The sequence below is a fragment of the Aegilops tauschii genome, chromosome 5 (assembly GCF_002575655.3).
Source record: "Aegilops tauschii subsp. strangulata cultivar AL8/78 chromosome 5, Aet v6.0, whole genome shotgun sequence".
NCBI classification, from domain to species: Eukaryota; Viridiplantae; Streptophyta; class Magnoliopsida; order Poales; family Poaceae; genus Aegilops; species Aegilops tauschii.
Genome location: NC_053039.3, coordinates 49,562,216 through 49,581,691, shown reverse-complemented (window position 1 = coordinate 49,581,691; position 19,476 = coordinate 49,562,216). Strand labels below are relative to the sequence as shown.

The window sequence follows — 19,476 nt, the reverse complement described above, 5'->3', positions numbered from 1 at the left end:
GGTACTCAACGAGCCGACCCGACTTTAGTCACCACATGTGTCATGTATATAAAGTATATAGTATAAACCCGTGATCACCTCCCGAAGTGATCACGGCCCAGTAGTATAGCATGGCAGACGGACAAGAGTGTAGGGCCACTGATGGAACACTAGCATCCTATACTAAGCAGTAGGATAGCAGGTAAGGGTAATAACTGTAGAAACAATGACAGGCTATGCATCAGGATAGGATTAACGGAAAGCAGTAACATGCTACACTACTCTAATGCAAGCAGTATAGAGAAGAATAGGCGATATCTGGTGATCAAGGGGGGGCTTGCCTGGTTGCTCTGGCAAGAAGGACGTGTCGTCAACACCGTAGTCGAACTGGGGGTCGCCGGCAGTCTCGGGGTCAACCAGAAAGAAGTAACGGAGGGGGAACACAATAAATAACAGAGCAATCAAAGTATAACATGGCAATGTGCGGTGCTAGAGGTGACCTAACGCGGCAGTAAGTGATACTGGTGAAGGGGCAAAACATCCGGGAAAGTATCCCCGGTGTTTCGCGTTTTCGGACAGATGAACCGGAGGGGGAAAGTTGCGTGTTTGCTATGCTAGGGATGTGTGGCGGGCGGACGGGCTGCGTATCCGGATTCGTCTCGTCGTTCTGAGCAACTTTCATGTACAAAATTTTTCCATCCGAGCTACAGCTTAATTTATATTAATTTTAAAAGATTTAAATCATTTTTAGGATTTATTTAATTAATTTAAAACAACATTATCCAGAACAGTGCACGCTGACGTCAGCAGTCAACAGAGGAGTTGACTGGTCAACTGACGTGTGGGTCCCGTTCGTCATTGACTGTTTAGTTAATTAGGATTTAGCTAACCTAATTACGGTTTAATTAAACTAACTAATTAATTAGGTTAACTAAACATGATTAATTAAGTTAATTAACTTAGCTAATTAATTAATTAAATTTATTATTATTATTTATCTTTTTTTTTAAAAAAAAAGGGGCGTGGGGCCCCCGTGTCATAGGCCCAGGGGGCATATCGGGGCAGGCACGGGCATACGGGTGCGGGTGCCCGGGCGTGGCCGAACCCAACCGGGCGCCGGACAGGGGAGGGCGCGGCGGCGGCGCCAGCAAAGGCAGGCGCGAGAGGGGGGGCGGCGCCTGCGGGCGCGCGCGGGGAAGGTCGGAGCGGGGCGGGCGAGCGGCCATGAGTGTGGCGGACGTGGCGGCTTGGCTGCCGGCGACAACGGGCGCGGCCACACGCGGGAGAGCACACGCGGGCGTCGCCAGGCGAGCAGGAGGTAGCGGCGGGCGCGGCTCGCGCGGTGGGACGCAGACGCGGGCAAGGACGAGGCAGGGCGCCGGCAGGGACGAGCGAGCGAGGCTGGCGGAACCACGAGTGGGCGCGGTGAGCGCGCGTGCGCACGGCGGAGGAGGCTGGAGCGGGGTGAGCAGCGGCAGTGGGATGCGCGGGCGAGCGGAGGTCGCCGGGGCGATGCGGGCACGCATGGGCCGCGGCGAGCGCGTGGGAGACAGGGAAGAGAGTGGAGGGGCGCGGGGCGCGGCCGCAGGCATGTAGCACCGGTGCGGCCGGCACGGGCAGAGGCGGGGAAGGGGGAAGGACGGGGGGCGCTCACGTGCGCATGCAGGGGATCGGGCGGCGAGGCTTGCAGGAGCCAAGTTGAGGAGGAGGATGGGGACGTGCGCCGGTGGGGAGAAGGCAGCGACGGACGACGAGCTCCGAGCGGCGGCATTGGGCGCTGGAGGCCTCCTGGCGGCGTCGGCGGCGGTTCGGTCCCCCGATCCAGATCTGGATCGGGGAGGAGGGCGAGGAGAGTGGGGGAGTGGGGAGTGGGTTAGGGTTCGGGGGGGAGTGGGGTAGGATACGGGAGTGGGGGTGCGGCCGGTTGGGCCGGCAAGGCGGCCCGGTGGGCCGAAGTCCTGTGTGTGTGTGGGGGGGGGTGGGGGGGGGGGGTTATTCTGTTTTTTTGTTAGACCTTTTCATTTTTCTTTTTATTTATCTTTTTTTTGCTGTTTTCTCTAATTTTCAATATACCTTAGTTTTAGTAAAATATCAAAGTTGCACCTAATTTAGTATATGTAAATATGTTGCAACCACATTTAACTTGGCACACAAAGTAAAATAGTTTGCGATGGTTTCTTATTATAAAAGCTTTTAAATATTTGTTTTCGCTATTGTTTTGTTCATTTTAGAGTATTTAAATAATTTATAAAATAGTGGATTCTCCACCATAATTACCTATGCATTATTTGTCACCTCTCGAACATTTTAGTTTTAAAGTTTGAAAACTTTTGATGTTTGCCTTGATTTTCAAATTTGAATTTGGATCGGTTTCGGACTAACGCGAGATTAACAACAGTAACCGAGGTGACGTAGCATCATTAGCGTGAAATTACTGTTGTGTAATTATCCGGGCGTCACAATTCTCCTCCACTACAAGAAATCTCGTCCCGAGATTTAAGAGGGGAGTAAGGGGGAAAGTTCTGGTTACGATATTCTAACGGATCTTCTCGAAGAAGTTAATCCTTTGGTTGATGTCTTCAATTCTTTATTCCAATGTATCATGATGAAGTCGTCGTCCTTTCTTCGGGAACTCCATCGTACTTACGGAAGGATAAGGGGGCATTACGAAAAAACGGGCCGCTACAATGTTTGCTTATCTAGTAGATAACATCAGGGAAGGTGGCGGGAGGTAACCCTCGAATTGAAACTTAAGACATTATCGAGAGCAAGGTAAGTAGGTACCATGAGAAGTTTCGAGCGGGTGAATCGTTCGATGCCTGAAACAAAGTGTGAAAGGGGTTCAAGCAGCGAGAGTAAGTATTGCGTCTGATACCAGAATAGATTAGTAGGACGGTGGTCCATGAATTACATACGAGGCCACGCGCGATGAATAAGTTTGGGAGCAGGGGGTGCACAGGAGAGTCAGGTTTTGATCCTGTGGAACTGTGGGTTATGGGCCCACCATGTGGTTAAAGTAGGAAGGGCGGTGACATCTTGCACGATCATGATAGCAAGGCATGTCAGAGGGTAGCCTGTCAGTTATATGTCAGCAACATCGTCGATACCAAGGGCAAGGGACGAAGAGAACCATTTTCCTGCTCGTTGAAACGAGGCGGACCAATAGGCAAAGTTCTCATCCATCGGTGGTTACCGGAATGTCACCAACAATAGTAACAGGGTCTTATTGACAGAGTAGTACACCGAGGTGTTTACATAAGCAGTGAATTATTACTGCTTAGATCATATAGATCACAAGGAAGATTAAATAAAATAATGGAAAGGAAAAGGGTGATCATCAGATTAAACAGAACAATGGAAAGGAAAATGCGTTTAAACACATATTTCAAGGGTATATCCTTCCCAAGGACAAGCTGAGCATGATATCCATGACATGATATAATGTAGAAAACTCTTTAGGTAGGGGAGAGAAATTTCATGACATTACCCATACAACGGTGTTTGGATAATTGAGCAGGAAACATTTAGCATTGGGCTTCAAATGTTCCTGTTGAAAATCGGAGTACCAGAGACATGCTTCGAGATAGCATTGACATGGTCAACAGGTGAAGATCAGACTTTGGAAACAAAAAGGATCCATCAGGAACAACTTATAGAATAAGTCTTACAATTTCCTCATGGAAGAATGGATAACCTTGTTGAAAGGAAGAACTATAACAATAGGTCCTCCGGCCAGTTGTGCTAGGCATGACATCACCCTACCGGGTCATATAAAGACCAATGTATAACTCTTGGAAATATGTTCCAACCATCATATCTGACCGAGATTCAGATCTGATTGGTGTCCGGATACCTCAGACTCAGGATGTCTGAGAAGAAAGGTGCAACACAAATTGATGGGATGACATTGTAAGATTCTCGGGAAATGAAATATGAAAGCAAGTTCCGAAACAAGAGTTCATCATTAAACCAAGGAGAGGGTTAGGAGGTGGCTGATGGACTCAGCGACATTCCATTGAGATTTTCAAAAGATGGATTTCCTCAATTATGTGTACAAGGAGATAGCTTTTGTCAGTTCAAATGATATAATGAGGTATGCTCGAGGAAACATACACGATTGAACATTGGTTGACGGTGCACCCGAAATACGGACTTAGGTAGCCCAAACAATGTTAGGATGGCGATTCGATAACCAATGGTCTAAGAATGAAATGTTGACCATTGCAGAAGACAAGTACTTAAACTTGCCCGAGAAATGGGATCAAAGAAGAACATATGGTTGGAACCACAATTGCAAAGGATCAATTCACCGATACCAATGGATATTATATCAAGGAAATAGTTATTATTACAAGAAGCTTCCATGATAGGATCTACATCGTGTCCATGGGCATGAACACAAAGGTTCAAGGTCGACTCCCACTTCTTCAATGCATAACCTTCCATTCGCCCTTCGTATTTTGATAATGACATTAGTTGTCGAAAGTTTTACCTGGTGCAATACCAGATAAGTATGTCCCGCGAAATCTTTCGGGTTCACACAGATTAAGGAAGGCATAGGTTCAACCCATCAGGGCATCGTAGAAAGATATACCACAAACTTCAGGAGTAAATAACACAAGCTCAAAAGTAGAGCATGGTTGACAAAGCAGAGGATACAATTTACCAAAGGCATTATGTATCCGAGGAAAGGCTCACAGGCTTATTGAATATGAAGGACGCTGTCGGATAAAATCCAACAAAGGATCTGGTGGTCCACAAGGGATCTGACATGAGCAACGGTACTCCACCAGAGGAAGAAGAATGCAAGGAGATCAGATTATAGAAACAACTGACTAACTCAAAGCTCAAAGGAAAAGGAATTATGATTTCCAAATCAAGGGATCCGAAGCAATGCTCTGATTAGGGATGGATAAGTTGAATAGCCTTAGGGATACAATCGACAGTAATTTGATTAGTCGAGAACCAGCTCCTGTTCAAATGACATCTGAGCCGGAAGGATGAATTCTAAGATTCGACTGAGGAATGCGAGCATCGCCACATATTGAATCAACAGACTCAAATGATAATGACAAAGGATGCCAATAAGATTACCAGACTTATGGGATTAATCATAATTAAAGCAAGCAAGAAATTCCAGAGCAATAGGTTGCTGAGGATTTTCGGAAGATCGAATGGTATGTCGAAGACTTTGTGAAATACATGAATCATTTGGGGATGAGCGGATACTCGATAAGTGCGAGAAATTATTCGTAGGGGTATTCAGGTGGCAAAGAACTGCAAGGCAGTAGGCACAAAGTATTCTTGGGGTATTTTGTAATAACAAGATCGACTGGGAATAAAAGTAAGAATGACAGGTGTAAGTATTTATCCATAGGGATATTTTGGTGGTAGGGAATTGCAAAAGCAACGGGCACAAGGTCTCAAGAGAATATCGGAGAGTATCTTCGAAATCTTCTAGTGCAGTCGGCGATTATCTGGACTGAAGGGGCTCTCCGGGAGAAAGTATTTTCGAGAACCTAAAGTTAGTTTTGTTTTTAGCAAAATCAATTAACCTGAATAGAAGAGAGTTCAGAGTCCTATAGTATAGACGAGGAATAAAAGATCCTAATACCACCCAATGGAGACGTGGGCACGTAAGTCACACAGCCATGTTAGTAAAAGTTTTTCAATGACTAGACTCGACTTCGGCCAAGGAGTTGGAAAGGGGGATTCCTACAGGCAGTTGGCTCTGATACCAACTTGTGACACCCCCGATTTGACCGTACACTAATCATGCACGCAAATGTGTACGATCAAGATCAGGGACTCACGGGAAGATATCACAACACAACTCTACAACATAAATAAGTCATACAAGCATCATGATACAAGCCAGGGGCCTCGAGGGCTCGAATACAAGTGCTCGATCATAGACGAGTCAGCGGAAGCAACAATATCTGAGTACAGACATAAGTTAAACAAGTCTGCCTTAAGAAGGCTAGCACAAACTGTGATACAGATCGAACGAGGCGCAGGCCTCCTGCCTGGGATCCTCCTAACTACTCCTGGTCGTCGTCAGCGGGCTGCACGTAGTAGTAGGCACCTCCAGTGTCGTAGGAGTCGTCGTCGACGGTGGCGTCTGGATCCTGGACTCCATCATCTGGTTGCGACAACCAGGTAGAAAGGGAAAAGAGGGAGAGAGGCAACCGTGAGTACTCATCCAAAGTACTCGCAAGCAAGGAACTACACTACATATGCATGGGTATATGTGTAAAGGGCCATATCGGTGGACTGAACTGCAGAATGCCAGAATAAGAGGGGGATAGCTAGTCCTGTCGAAGACTACGCTTCTGGCCATCTCCATCTTGCAGCATGTAGAAGAGAGTAGATTGAAGTCCTCTAAGTAGCATCGCATAGCATAATCCTACCCGGCGATCCCCTCCTCGTCGCCCTGTTAGAGAGCGATCACCGGGTTGTATCTGGCACTTGGAAGGGTGTGTTTTATTAAGTATCCAGTTCTAGTTCTCATAAGGTCAAGGTACAACTCTGGGTCGTCCTTTTACCGAGGGACACGTCTATTCGAATAGATAAACTTCCCTGCAGGGGTGCACCACATAACCCAACACGCTCGATCCCATTTGGCCGGACACACTTTTCTGGGTCATGCCCGGCCTCGGAAGATCAACACGTCGCAGCCCCACCTAGGCTCAATAGAGAGGTCAGCACGCCGGTCTAAACCCTATGCGCGCAGGGGTCTGGGCCCATCGCCCATTGCACACCTGCACGTTGCGTACGCGGCCGGAAGCAGACCTAGCCCCCTTAATAGAAGCGCGAGCTTACGGTCCAATGCGGCGCGCGCCACTCAGTTGTTGACGTCAAAAAGAGCTTCGGCTGATACCACGACGTCGAGTGCCCATAACTATTCCCGCGTAGTTGGTTAGTGCGTATAGACCAAATGGCCAGACTCAGATCAAATACCAAGATCTCGTTAAGCGTGTTAAGTATCCGCGAACGCTGACCAGGGCTAGGCCCACCTCTCTCCTAGGAGGTCTCAACCTGCCCTGTCGCTCCGCCATAAAGTAACAGTCGGGGGCCGTCAGGAACCCAGGCCCACCTCTACCGGGATGGAGCCACCTGTCCTTTCAGCCCCCTCATCAGAATCACTTGCGGGTACTCAACGAGCCGACCCGACTTTAGTCACCACATGTGTCATGTATATAAAGTATATAGTATAAACCCGTGATCACCTCCCGAAGTGATCACGGCCCAGTAGTATAGCATGGCAGACGGACAAGAGTGTAGGGCCACTGATGGAACACTAGCATCCTATACTAAGCAGTAGGATAGCAGGTAAGGGTAATAACTGTAGCAACAATGACAGGCTATGCATCAGGATAGGATTAACGGAAAGCAGTAACATGCTACACTACTCTAATGCAAGTAGTATAGAGAAGAATAGGCGATATCTGGTGATCAAGGGGGGGCTTGCCTGGTTGCTCTGGCAAGAAGGACGTGTCGTCAACACCGTAGTCGAACTGGGGGTCGCCGGCAGTCTCGGGGTCAACCAGAAAGAAGTAACGGAGGGGGAACACAATAAATAACAGAGCAATCAAAGTATAACATGGCAATGTGCGGTGCTAGAGGTGACCTAACGCGGCAGTAAGTGATACTGGTGAAGGGGGAAAACATCCGGGAAAGTATCCCCGGTGTTTCGAGTTTTCGGACAGATGAACCGGAGGGGAAAGTTGCGTCTTTGCTATTCTAGGGATGTGTGGCGGGCGAACGGGGTGCGTATCCGGATTCGTCTCGTCGTTCTGAGCAACTTTCATGTACAAAGTTTTTCCATTCGAGCTACAGTTTAATTTATATTAATTTTAAAAGATTTAAATCATTTTTAGGATTTATTTAATTAATTTAAAACAACATTATCCAGAACAGTGCACGCTGACGTCAGCAGTCAACAGAGGAGTTGACTGGTCAACTGACGTGTGGGTCCCGTTCGTCATTGACTGTTTAGTTAATTAGGATTTAGCTAACCTAATTACGGTTTTATTAAACTAACTAACTAATTAGGTTAACTAAACATGATTAATTAAGTTAATTACCTTAGTTAATTAATTAATTAAATTTATTATTATTATTTATCTTAAAAAAAGGGCGTGGGGCCCCGTGTCATAGGCCCTGGGGGCATATCGGGGCAGGCACGGGCATACGGGTGCGGGTGCCTGGGCGTGGCCGAACCCAACCGGGCGCCGGACAGGGGAGGGCGCCGGCCGCGGCGAAGGTAGTAGGGCCCGCGGGTGGCTGGGCGCCGGCGGCCGGCGGGCGAGGCCAAGTGGGGGAGGAGCGGCGCGGGGCAGCAGTGGTGGGGGCGGTCGGCGCGGTGGCGGCGCCAACAAAGGCAGGCGCGAGAGGGGGGGCGGCGCCTGCGGGCGCGCGCGGGGAAGGTCGGAGCGGGGCGGGCGAGCGGCCATGAGTGTGGCGGACGCGGCGGCCTGGCTGCCGGCGACAACGGGCGCGGCCACACGCAGGAGAGCACACGCGGGCGTCGCCAGGCAAGCAGGAGGTAGCGGCGGGCGCGGCTCGCGCGGTGGGACGCAGAGACGGGCAAGGACGAGGCAGGGCGCCGGCAGGGACGAGCGAGGGAGGCTGGCCGAACCACGAGTGGGCGCGGTGAGCGCGCGTGCGCACGGCGGAGGAGGCTGGAGCGGGGTGAGCAGCGGCAGTGGGATGCGCGGGCGAGCGGAGGTCGCCGGGGCGATGCGGGCGCGCACGGGCCGCGGCGAGCACGTGGGAGACAGGGGCGAGTACCGGCGCGGCCGGCACGGGCAGAGGCGGGGAAGGGGGAAGGAGGGGGGGCGCTCACGTGCGCATGCAGGGGATCGGGTGGCGAGGCTTGCAGGAGCCGAGTTGAGGAGGAGGATGGGGACGTGCGCCAGTGGGGAGGAGGCAGCGACGGACAACGAGCTCCGAGCGGCGGCGTTGGGCGCTGGAGGCCTCCTGGCGGCGTCGGCGGCGGTTCGGTCCACCGATCCAGATCTGGATCGGGGAGGAGGGCGAGGAGAGTGGGGGAGTGGGGAGTGGGTTAGGGTTCGAGGGGGAGTGGGGATAGGATACGAGAGTGGGGGGTGCGGCCGGTTGGGCCGGCAAGGCGGCCCGGTGGGCCGAAGTCCAGTGGGGGTGGGTCTATTCTGTTTTTTTGTTAGACCTTTCATTTTTCTTTTTATTTATCTTCTTTTTGTTGTTTTCTCTAATTTTCAATATACCTTAGTTTTAATAAAATATCAAAGTTGCACCTAATTTAGTATATGTAAATATGCCGCAACCACATTTAACTTGGCACACAAAGTAAAATAGTTTGCGATGGTTTCTTATTATAAAAGCTTTTAAATATTTGTTTTCGCTACTGTTTTGTTCATTTTAGAGTATTTAAATAATTTATAAAATTGTGGATTCTCCACCATAATTACCTATGCATTATTTGTCACCTCTCGAACATTTTAGTTTTAAAGTTTGAAAACTTTTGATGTTTGCCTTGATTTTTAAATTTGAATTTGTATCGGTTTCGGACTAACGCGAGATTAACAACAGTAACTGAGGTGACGCGGCATCATTAGCGTGGAATTACTGTAGCGTAATTATCCGGGCGTCACAGTCGCGAGTGCGTGGCAGCGGCGTTGTGGGCTTCGTGGGTGCGCGTGCGTCCTTGGCAGGAGCGGCAGCGACCTGGTCTGGCTCGGCCAGATCTGCTGCCTGGTGGCCACGAACGGCGCGGGGCGCCTGCCGGCGGGGCGCGGGCGCGTCTGCTGCTGCTCGCGCGGCTGCCGGTGGCCGGTGTGTGAGGCCCGCCAGGGCACCTCCTGTCGCCGTCTATGGGGCCGATCTTGACCATCCGGGCGTCCTCGTTGTCGGGCGGGTGTCCGGCTTGCTCTTCGCGATCTGTCTGGAGGCCGCGGTGGGGCGTTGCAGGGCGCAACGTGAGGAAGCTGGCTGGAGGGATGGATGGTCTGCCCACTCGTCACCGGCGTGGGGGTGTGCCGGTCGAGGTCTCGCACCGCTCCGCCCCTTCCTCTTTCCCCGGGCCTGGTTGCCTCCGGCCCCATCTGTCGAGGCTTGTTAGCGCTGGCGGCTCTAACGCTGTTAGGGGTCTGCTGGTGGTGGAGATTCGCTCCTCTGGGCGGCCATTGGGGGTGTCGGGTGGTAGGGCGGCGGCTCTGCGGTGGGAGTTGCGATGTTCATGGGCGGAGCTCGAAGCTCGGGTGCGGACTGGCGACCCCGGTCGCGTGGGCGGCGGGTTGGCTCTGGCATGGCGATCCGTGGCAGTGGTGCGGCGGCCTCTCGACCGGGCGCACCCTGATCGGAGGTGGAGTGGTATGCCGGGGTGAAATCCCTGTCTGACCGTGGTCAGACCGACGGTGGTGGCGTCCACGGGCGTCATCCCCTTCTTGTAGGCTCCGTCGCGGTCTCTCCTGATCCTCCGTGTTGTTCCCGATGAAAATCTCGATCCTTTGGATCGGGTGGTGGCGGCGCAATGGTGTCGTGTCCTTCCTGAAGGCACTACCTTGGGGCGCACGGTTCATCGGTGGTCAGCTACGTTCTTCACGGTGGCTTGGTCTCGGTGGAGGGCTCCGTCATCTTCGTAGTGATGCTTGTTGTACATCTGTTGTTTGCTTTGAGTTGGCTTAGCTGATCTTCGGCACCTTTGTATCTTACTTTGGGTGCGTGCGTTTGGGGTGTCGGGTTGTATGGTTCAGATGTATGAGGTTCAGTGCTTTATATATAAAGCGGGATGAAAGCCTTTTTCGGTAAGCTAAGCAGGAGTCCAACAGTATTATTCCCACCAAAGGCATAGGGATTCTGGGACATAGGCATGCCAGAATCACGATGATTGGTCTACAATACTTGCAAAATTAACCTCCTCCATGAATCATGCTTTTTTTTTCGAGTGCTCCATGAATCATGCTAGCTGACATAGAAGTAGGCAAATTGACAGATTTTCTTGAATACACACGAGTGTGCGTACTATATTATAAAGAATATTATAAAAAAAGGAATGAGGGTAAAAAGCCCCTCCACGACATTGTTACACGCTTTTACATGAACAACATCATCCACCTACAAATTGACAGGTCAAACCCTACAAAGTGGACAAAACCTTTGACTTGCACACACGATGGAATCTGGCTTGGTTGCTTGCTGTTTTGCCACAAGTCATCTTGGTCTGGGACTCTAAACTCGGAAAGATACATAAAGTTCAGATGGCCAAAGGCAAAACTCACAAGAAAATATCTGGACTTAAGGACTATTTTGGAACTTAAAATCTTTCCCAGTTCCAGGATGTCTCACGGTACCTTAACTGTTTCCAAATTATTGCGAAGTTTTCTGTATTCTGAACTAGGTCTGAATCTCACCTTGTTTTAATCTTGTTCTTCTTTTTGGTTGTTTCAGCTTGGTTATGGCCTTTTTCTTGCAACTTGCACACCTTTGGTAATATTAGATCCTTAATAACTATGCAATACCCCACAAAAAATAAAATAAAAATAACTATGGAATAATAGAAGGCTGCCTGCATCAATTGATGTTAGGTTTGGGGGTGCTACCACATGACACATGTGGTAAGCAATGTGAACTATTGAAAAAAACTTGGGGCTGCTATTGGTTAAAAAAAGTTGTAAATTCACAAAACTAGCCATGGAGTAATTAAAAAAAAGCAGACATGTAAGCTTCAAAAATTTTACCACGCCATATGCCTACCTCCGTTCTATGCACTAGTAACTAAAAAAACATGCTTAACAAATTAACCTCGACCGTGAATCATGACAAATGATATAGGGCAGCGATCTGCGCCGGCGCACCGGCCCAATCGTTGGGCCGGTCAAGCCCCAGCCGTCAGATCTGGGCCCCCCGAGCCGTCAGATCCTTTCGTCCCCAACCTCTCCCATCTTCAACCTCCCGCACGGAAAAGGGAAAGGCCCGCCTCCGCACGCGCCAACCGCCTCGCCTCCTCACCGCCGGTCGCCCTCACCGCCGGTCGCCGCCCTCGCTGCTGGTCGCCGCCCTCACCTATGCCGCCTTCATGCGTTTCTCACCTCCGTGGATGCAACAGCGTGCGCCCATGGTTGCACTTGTGGTTGCAGGCTTGCAGCTCCAGGGGAGATGGCCGCATCTCCGGTGGCGCCGGCCGCCGACCGCAACACCTGTCGTTGTGCTCGCGCTGTACCTCGCCGTGTGCCCACCCGACCCGAGGCTCTTGCTGGTTCCAACAAAAAACGACACCGGTTGTAGCAAAAAAGTTTATCGCTTCCAGCAAAAAAGCTTACCACTGCAGCCCGCCGTCGTCATTGTAGCAAAAATGTTAACCGGATGTAGCTTCTGTGGTTGCCGATTGCAGCAAAAAAATGACGTGGTTGTAGCAAACACAAAAAAAGAAAAAAAGTTTCCATCATTTTCAGAAAAGCTTTGACTGTGGTTTGGAAAAGCTTCAATAATGTATAAAAAAGCTTCATCCGTTAAGAAAAAAAGCTTCAACCAAACCTGCGACCAGAGAAAAAGTTGCAAACATTGACAGAGAAAGCTTCAACCGTATATAGGAAAAGCTTCAACCGGCTACCGGCGATGGAAAAGCCATGGTTGTAGCCCGCGGTCACCTCGGTCATCGCAGTCACACGCCCTGGCCTCCGCGGGGTTGCATCAGCGTCGTCGTGGTAGCACCCCGTCGCCCCGGTTGCAGCATCTCCCGTGGTCACCCCCCTCGGGCGCCGGCGAGATGGGATGGTCACGACGCAGAGCCATGGCGAGCTTCGAGCGGGGAGGGGAGGCGTGGTGCTGCGACCGGGGGCGCGGGGGGGGGGGGGGAGGGGGGGATGGGAAGGAGGGGGCAGAAGAAGAGGGCGGCGCGCGCCCCTGACGAGCCGCGCGAGATGCTGGGGAGATGCGTGAGATGTGCAGGAGATGCGGCCTGCGGGGAGACGGGATGAAGGAGACGCGAGGAAGAGGGAGCGACCGGCCCAATGTTCCGCCGGTGCCCCGGCCCCAAACGTTTCCCAATGATATAGCACTAGTCAGCACCACGTGACACATGTAGTAAGCAATCCAAACTATTCAAAAAATATATATAGCACTAGTCAGCTATGCAAATTGGCAATTCCGCAAAAAAAAAAGCTATGCAAATTGGCAGGTCAAATTCTACGGCAGGACAAATCTTTGGCTTGTGTGTAGATTGCATAAGCCATAGCCCGACCAGGCGACCACTCGGTTCGATCTGGTCGCTCCGTCATGAATCCGACGGTACTCAGTGAGTGAGTTGGCATCAGTCAACAAGTATACCTCAGCTTCCCTCTCCCACCCTCCCCCGCCGCCGGCGCCCGATGCGCCACCTCGCCGCAGCGGGGAAACCATCCCGGCGCCTTCCTCGCTGCCATCATGCCGTCCGAGGCGCTTGCCGTTCTCGCGCGCGTCCGCAGCTGCGGGAAAAACGCCCAGCCTCTGCCCGCTCGCGACGCTGCTGCGCCTCCTGTTCCGCGAGGGCAACGTCCAGGCTGCGTGGAAGGTGTTCGTGGTAATGACCGCGATGGGGCCACGGCCGAGCCTCGCCATATTCAACGCCATGATCCTAGGGTTATGCCACAGGGCGCTCGTCCCTGTATCTGCAGGATTGCTTGGTATCATGTGGAGGTTCCATCTAATCCCTCATGCGTGCAGCTATAACAAGGGTCACTGCGTGTTTGGGCGGGCAGGGGATGCTTTTGAGATGTTTGACAAAATGCACAAGTTAGGGTGCGAGCCGACTGTTGTGACGTATAACATTTTGGTGAATATACGGTGCCGTGATGGGAATATTGTTGAGGCAAGGAGGCTGTTCGATGAGATGGCGATGGTGGGGGTCAAAGCAAATGCAACCACCTTCAATGTTTTAATCGATGGGTATGCAAAGCCTGGAGAATGGACGAGGCTGATGCCGCCTGCAGAGAGATGAAGGCGAGGGGAGTGTTGCCAGATTGTTGCATGTTGGAATAAGCCACGGCGCGTGTGAGTGGTCGGGCGTGTCGGGTGCGTGCGGGATGTGCGGGACGCATTGGTGCAGTCGGGCTCGTCGGGTGCGTGCGGGGCGTGCGGGACGCAGCGGAAGCATGGTGTGTGTGCGTGCGTGTGTGCGCTCGTGCTGAATAGCTAGGCAGTAGCATGTGTGTGTTAGCGTGGAGGAGCTGTGCATGCAGCCATGCACCATGCAGTTGGGAGGCCGTTACGATCAGATGGATCGAGCCGCGTCCAGCGGGTCGGGCTCTCGTGCTGGGAACCCTGCACGCAGTATTGTGCAGGGCCCACCAATGTGCGACACCTATCCTAATAGGCCCCACCTTCAATAACGTTTTTAATACTAACAAAATTCCCTTGGCTCATCTTCTCACGGAGCATGCAGCAGCCATTAGAGCTTCCTGAGTCGATTCCTGTGAGCTTCGCTTGCTCGTAGCGCCCGTCGCATGGGGCCGCAGTCATGGCTGATAGCAAGGAGGCAGGTATAGCACCTGATGTCGCTCGCGCCTGAGATGGCGACGACAGACTGGCCGCCCGAAGTCCTGGACTATGTGCCTGACATGTCGCTCGGCCACCATGTCGCACTCCAGCAGCGTCTGCTTCTAGTTCAGCTAGTGAGCGTGTCCGTGGTGGTTTGGGCAATATCTGCGGCAAGGACGCCGCCTGCGCCGAAGCCAGCGAGCGCGCCGGTCGAGGGGTCCAGGGACATGGAGAGGATGGTAGAGGGGAAGAGCCCGTCTTGAGGAAGACGACACTAGCGGTGGCTGCGGCGGCGCATAAGTGCTATCCATGGACTGGCCGGCGACACGAGTCCCTACCTAGACGACGCCGGTGGTGTCAGGAGACATCGAAGGGCCAGAGACGTTCGCATCAAAGGCATGCCGGAGTCGGACCCCTCCGTAAGGAGAGGAGATAAGGAAATTTCAGTAATTAAAAAGAAAAACAGTTTTTGAGAAGTGGGGCCTATCAATACATGTGTTGCGCATTGGTTGGCCCTGCACAATACTGCGTGCAGGTTCCCAGCACGAGAGCCTACTTTGGGCGTTAGAAGCGTGCGCTGCGTGAGGCCGAGCGGATCGCATGCATGCAACAGCCAGTAGTTCGTGCGTGCGTGCGTGGGCGTTAGAAGCGTGGGCGCTGCGTCGCTGCCGAGGGCTACAAAGCCGGCTGTAATCATGTTTGTAGTGAGGCGGTTGGAGCTGAGTAAAAATCAGGGGCTGTACGAGCAGCCGGTGGCGTTCGTCGCCAAGGGAAAAAAGTCTGTCCCTGTACTGCTTCTTCTATCTTCGTTCTTTCTCCACTGTCGTCTAGAACTTGCTAGGGTTAGACCCAACACTGCACTTTCAACATTCTTTCTGCTTGAGCATACAAGCTTAGAAAGGCTGTGCACTTAGCACATGAGCAGCAGGAGCTGTAGAAATGTTTGGTTCACAGATATCTGCAGACAGCATAGATATGGTGATCTGTAGGCTTTGTTGGGGTGGACGATTGGATGATGCATGCCCGGCACCTTGTGTGTAGTGCAGTTGAGCAGGGTGTTCCAGTGAGCGCTGCAGGCTTTAATGCTTTGATTGCTGCATATAGCAAGGTGAGATTTGAAGAAGAAGCTCTTGAGTTTTTTTTTTAAGCAAAAGAGGGTTTCCCCTCCGATTTCCATTAGAGAAACCATCAAGCATCTGACCAGTCACAGTGGTTTTAACCTGCTACATAACATCATTCGACGAAAGACACTCTTGAGTTATATAGATTTATGAAAAAGATAGGGTCTTTGCAGATCAAGGAAGACTAGATTATCCAGAACTTATCACTTGATCCTGGGTCTGTGCAATCAAGGAAGACTAGATTATGCACAACTTCTGCTAGAACATATGATTAGTAAGGGATATTCTGTTGGTACCTCATTTACCGTTTACATGGATTCATGCTTCATGTCTGGTAACGTAAAAGGTGCCTTGAAATGCTGGGATGATATGGTGAAAGTTTGGTGCGCAGCCGGATTTTATAGCCTTCTCTGCATATATCAGTGGCCTTTGCAGATGAGATCATGTAAACTAGGCATATCGGGCATTTGTATAGATGACAAGAAGAGTTCTTGTTCCGAACAATATTACTTACAACTTCTTATATCTGCGTTTTGTTGGGTCGGCCATGTGGCTGAAGCACTGAAACTAGAGCAGACGATGAGGCAGAGTGGTCTTGTTCCTGGTGTTTTCACAAGCAACATTCTGATTGATGGTTTTTGCAGAGAAGGAAGGTTGGAATGGGACATGGTGAATAACCGTTTCTTTGACATACAATACAATACAATTATTAATGCATCCCAGGATATGAACGGTGCCATGATTTTCATGAACAAGATGCTTGCAGATGGCTGTGATCCTGATGTTCTTGGGTTGTTTTGGTTGCTTGTCGGGCGTTTCTTTCTTTGATTGTTGCTTTGCGATGTCCTTTTCTCCTCTTATCTTATTTCCTTTTCCTTTCTTTTTTCTTCGCCTGATTGACATTGTATTATTCATGTGCTGCTCAATTTATTTCACAGGGGCTTAGAGCAACTCTAGCAGACCCCTCAAATCTCGCGAACCCGCAAAAATCCGGCGAGTATACGGGCCCGACCCAATTTTTTGGCCAGAGCAGAGCCCATATATCCGCCTGGCCCGTAAAACAATTAGCAGTGGCCCGCAAACACCCCCCCACCGGAACGGTATATGTACGAGTTTGCGAGGTAGATACGGGTCGAAACCCTATCCCCCCCCCCCGCCGCCGCGTTTTCCCGCGATTCCCCAATCCCACCTCCGATTTGACGGCGTTGGCGAGCCCAATCCTGCCACCGAACGCCACCATGTGGAGCTCTGGCCGCAAGATCCGGCAGGTGGGACGACCCCGAGCGCCAGCGCCGTGTCCGTTCGGACGGCGCGAGGAAGCACGCGGCACGAAAGTACACAAACTGGGGCCTCAAGCCGCCGGAGTCGCTCCTCCGACGCGAGACGGAGGAGTACGACCTCCGCCACGGGCTGACCTCCTCCTCTGCCGCGGGCAGTTCCGCCGGGGGGGGGGGGGGGGGTCCCCGCACGCCACTCCTCACTCTGGTGAAGCATGAGCTCGATGCGTCGCCGGTGCTGCGGGGCGGCGGAGTCATCGGGCCGGAGGATTTCCTCCCTCCAGCCGAGGCAGACATCTTCGAGCGGACAATCATGTCGCACAGTGCCCGGGAGGAGGAGGAGTGGCGCCGACGAACCCTTGCCGAACTCGACGACGTCCTCCTCGAGCAGGGGCTCGTGAAGGAGAAGGAATTCCGCGACAGCGAGGACGCGAGGCACCACGAGAAGAAGGCACATGACGCCATCTAAGTCGACCTCGTCTCCGACGACGACGACGACTGAAGCCCCCCGCCGCCGCAGCGTTGCCACCAAACCCGGATGGCTCAGGTGAGCCTAATGTTGGCTTTAGGGTTACGGTGGCCATCGCCTATCCTCATCTAATTAGTGTAATTTGTAGTGTATGTATGAACTATGTATGCTGATCACTATGGAACAAGTTCTATTTCTCCCGCGAAGTCTTGAATTCAAATTTTACAGTTTTGTTTACGGTTTCTGATCTTCCGCGGAGGTTTTCGGCCCGTATCCGAGGCAGCGAGCCGACCGTAAACTGAGTTTACAGGTCCGTGTTTTGAGGGGTCTGCAAGAGTTGCTCTTAATCTTGGTGTGGATTGGGGCATCACATTTTCGTCAGGCTTGGGTGTTCAGTTACCTGCATTAGGCCCTGGTTTCTTTTACTTAAGTTCTTTTTAGATATATTTTACTCAGTTTGATGCTATGCATATATTGTTTCATGTACGCTTTTGGCACACACAAAATAGAGGGTGACGCATGGGCACATTTAGGTGTGGATTTATTTCATAAATTGAGGACAGAGGTTGTTTCAGATAGAGCGGTATATAGGTGATGTGTTCTCACTTGTTTGCTGCATCTGTAGTTACAGAGTTAGGCTCAGTGGAACCTTACTGGACCCTCCCCTCGCGTCGCCTCCCCTAGGCGACGCCAGGAGCCCCTCAACCCTAGCGCCGCAGGCCGCCCCTCACGCCTCCTCCTGCCGCCGCTGCCGCCGGCATGGGCCGCGGTGGCGGCGGGCCCTGCGCCGAAGGCACCTGGGCGGGCGGAGGCTGTGGGATCCCGTCTGAGGCAGCAGGGGTGGCACCTCTCGTGGGAGTTCGAGGGCGGCGGCTAGGGCGGCGACCCTATGCCGCGCGGCGGTGGCCGCAGTTCCATGGCCGGCGGAGCGGCGGCCCTGAGATGGATGACGACGGTGGCAGTGCCCCATCCGGCGGGGTTGGCTGATCTGTGCGGGTGGTGACGGTGGTGGCTGCGGATCCAACGCCCCGATCGGATCCGTCGCGGGGTGGCCTTGCGCCGACCGACGGTGCGTGGAGGGACCGGTGAGGAGATGACGGATCTTCGCCGGAGTACCGACGACGGCGTACGTCTTCGTGGCGAGGTTCCGCTCGGTTCCAGCCAGCCAAGAGAGATCGGGACGACGTGGCTTCCAGTGAAAATCGCGCTTGACCACGGTCTTGGCGGATGATGGCGGCGCCTTGGACGTCGTTCCCTTCTTGAGGCATCGTCGTTGCAGGTCACGTCAACCTGATCCGGATGTTCCGAGGGAAACCCTAGATCTGGATCTACCGGATCGGACGATGACGGCGCTTTCGGTGTCGTTCTCCCTCCTGGGGGCATCGTTTTGGAGCAAGTGCTGGCTAGAGGGGGCAAGAGGAACAGCGGTGTTTCATCTTGCCCATTTATGGCGGCGGATCTCGGCGACGTGGCGCAGTGGAGACTCGGCGCTCGATGCGTGGAGATGGACTCGCGCAGGATGGTGGCGTTGTCTGGCTTCGTGGTGGCGTCGACGGCAGCTAGACCGGGCAAGGTAGATGCAACAATAACTGAGGATGGATTGGTGGCAGGTGGCTGCGGCGGTCTCATACCCGGCAGGCGTCCTGGTTGAGGAGTGTGCCGGACTGGTCGGTGCCCCATACCCGGCAGGCGTCCTGGTTGGGACCTCAGGTCTTAGATGTTAGGTTTGGCTGCGAGGTCTATTTGGTATTAGGCCCAGACTATCAGCATCCCTTCATCAATTGGATAGGAGTAGCAACAGTTTGTTGCCTAGACGGTGGCTTCAGTCTTACTGTGGTATGACTTTGTAAGGTCTTGTGTGAATAATTAATAAAGTGGCTGCATGCATCGTCCAGATGCAGAGGCCAGGGGTCCTCCTTCATTTCTAAAAAAACAGAGTTAGGCTCAGTTAGCTTCATGACATCTCAAACCATGATCGATTTACGGGGCTTATAATGGATAACCCAAATCTTATCTGCAGATTTATGGTTTGAAACCAAAGGCTTACTATTCATTATATTATGAATCATTAATGTAGTCACAAAAATCATGGTGAGTTTACTATTCTACATGGATAGCATCACATGAACCAAGG

At 52.0% G+C, this 19,476-nt stretch overlaps 1 pseudogene; it reads left to right on the top strand.

Moving 5' to 3' along the window:
• Positions 1-15,170: 15,170 nt before the first annotated feature.
• Positions 15,171-16,696, top strand: LOC141022543 (uncharacterized; annotated as a pseudogene).
• Positions 16,697-19,476: the final 2,780 nt, after the last annotated feature.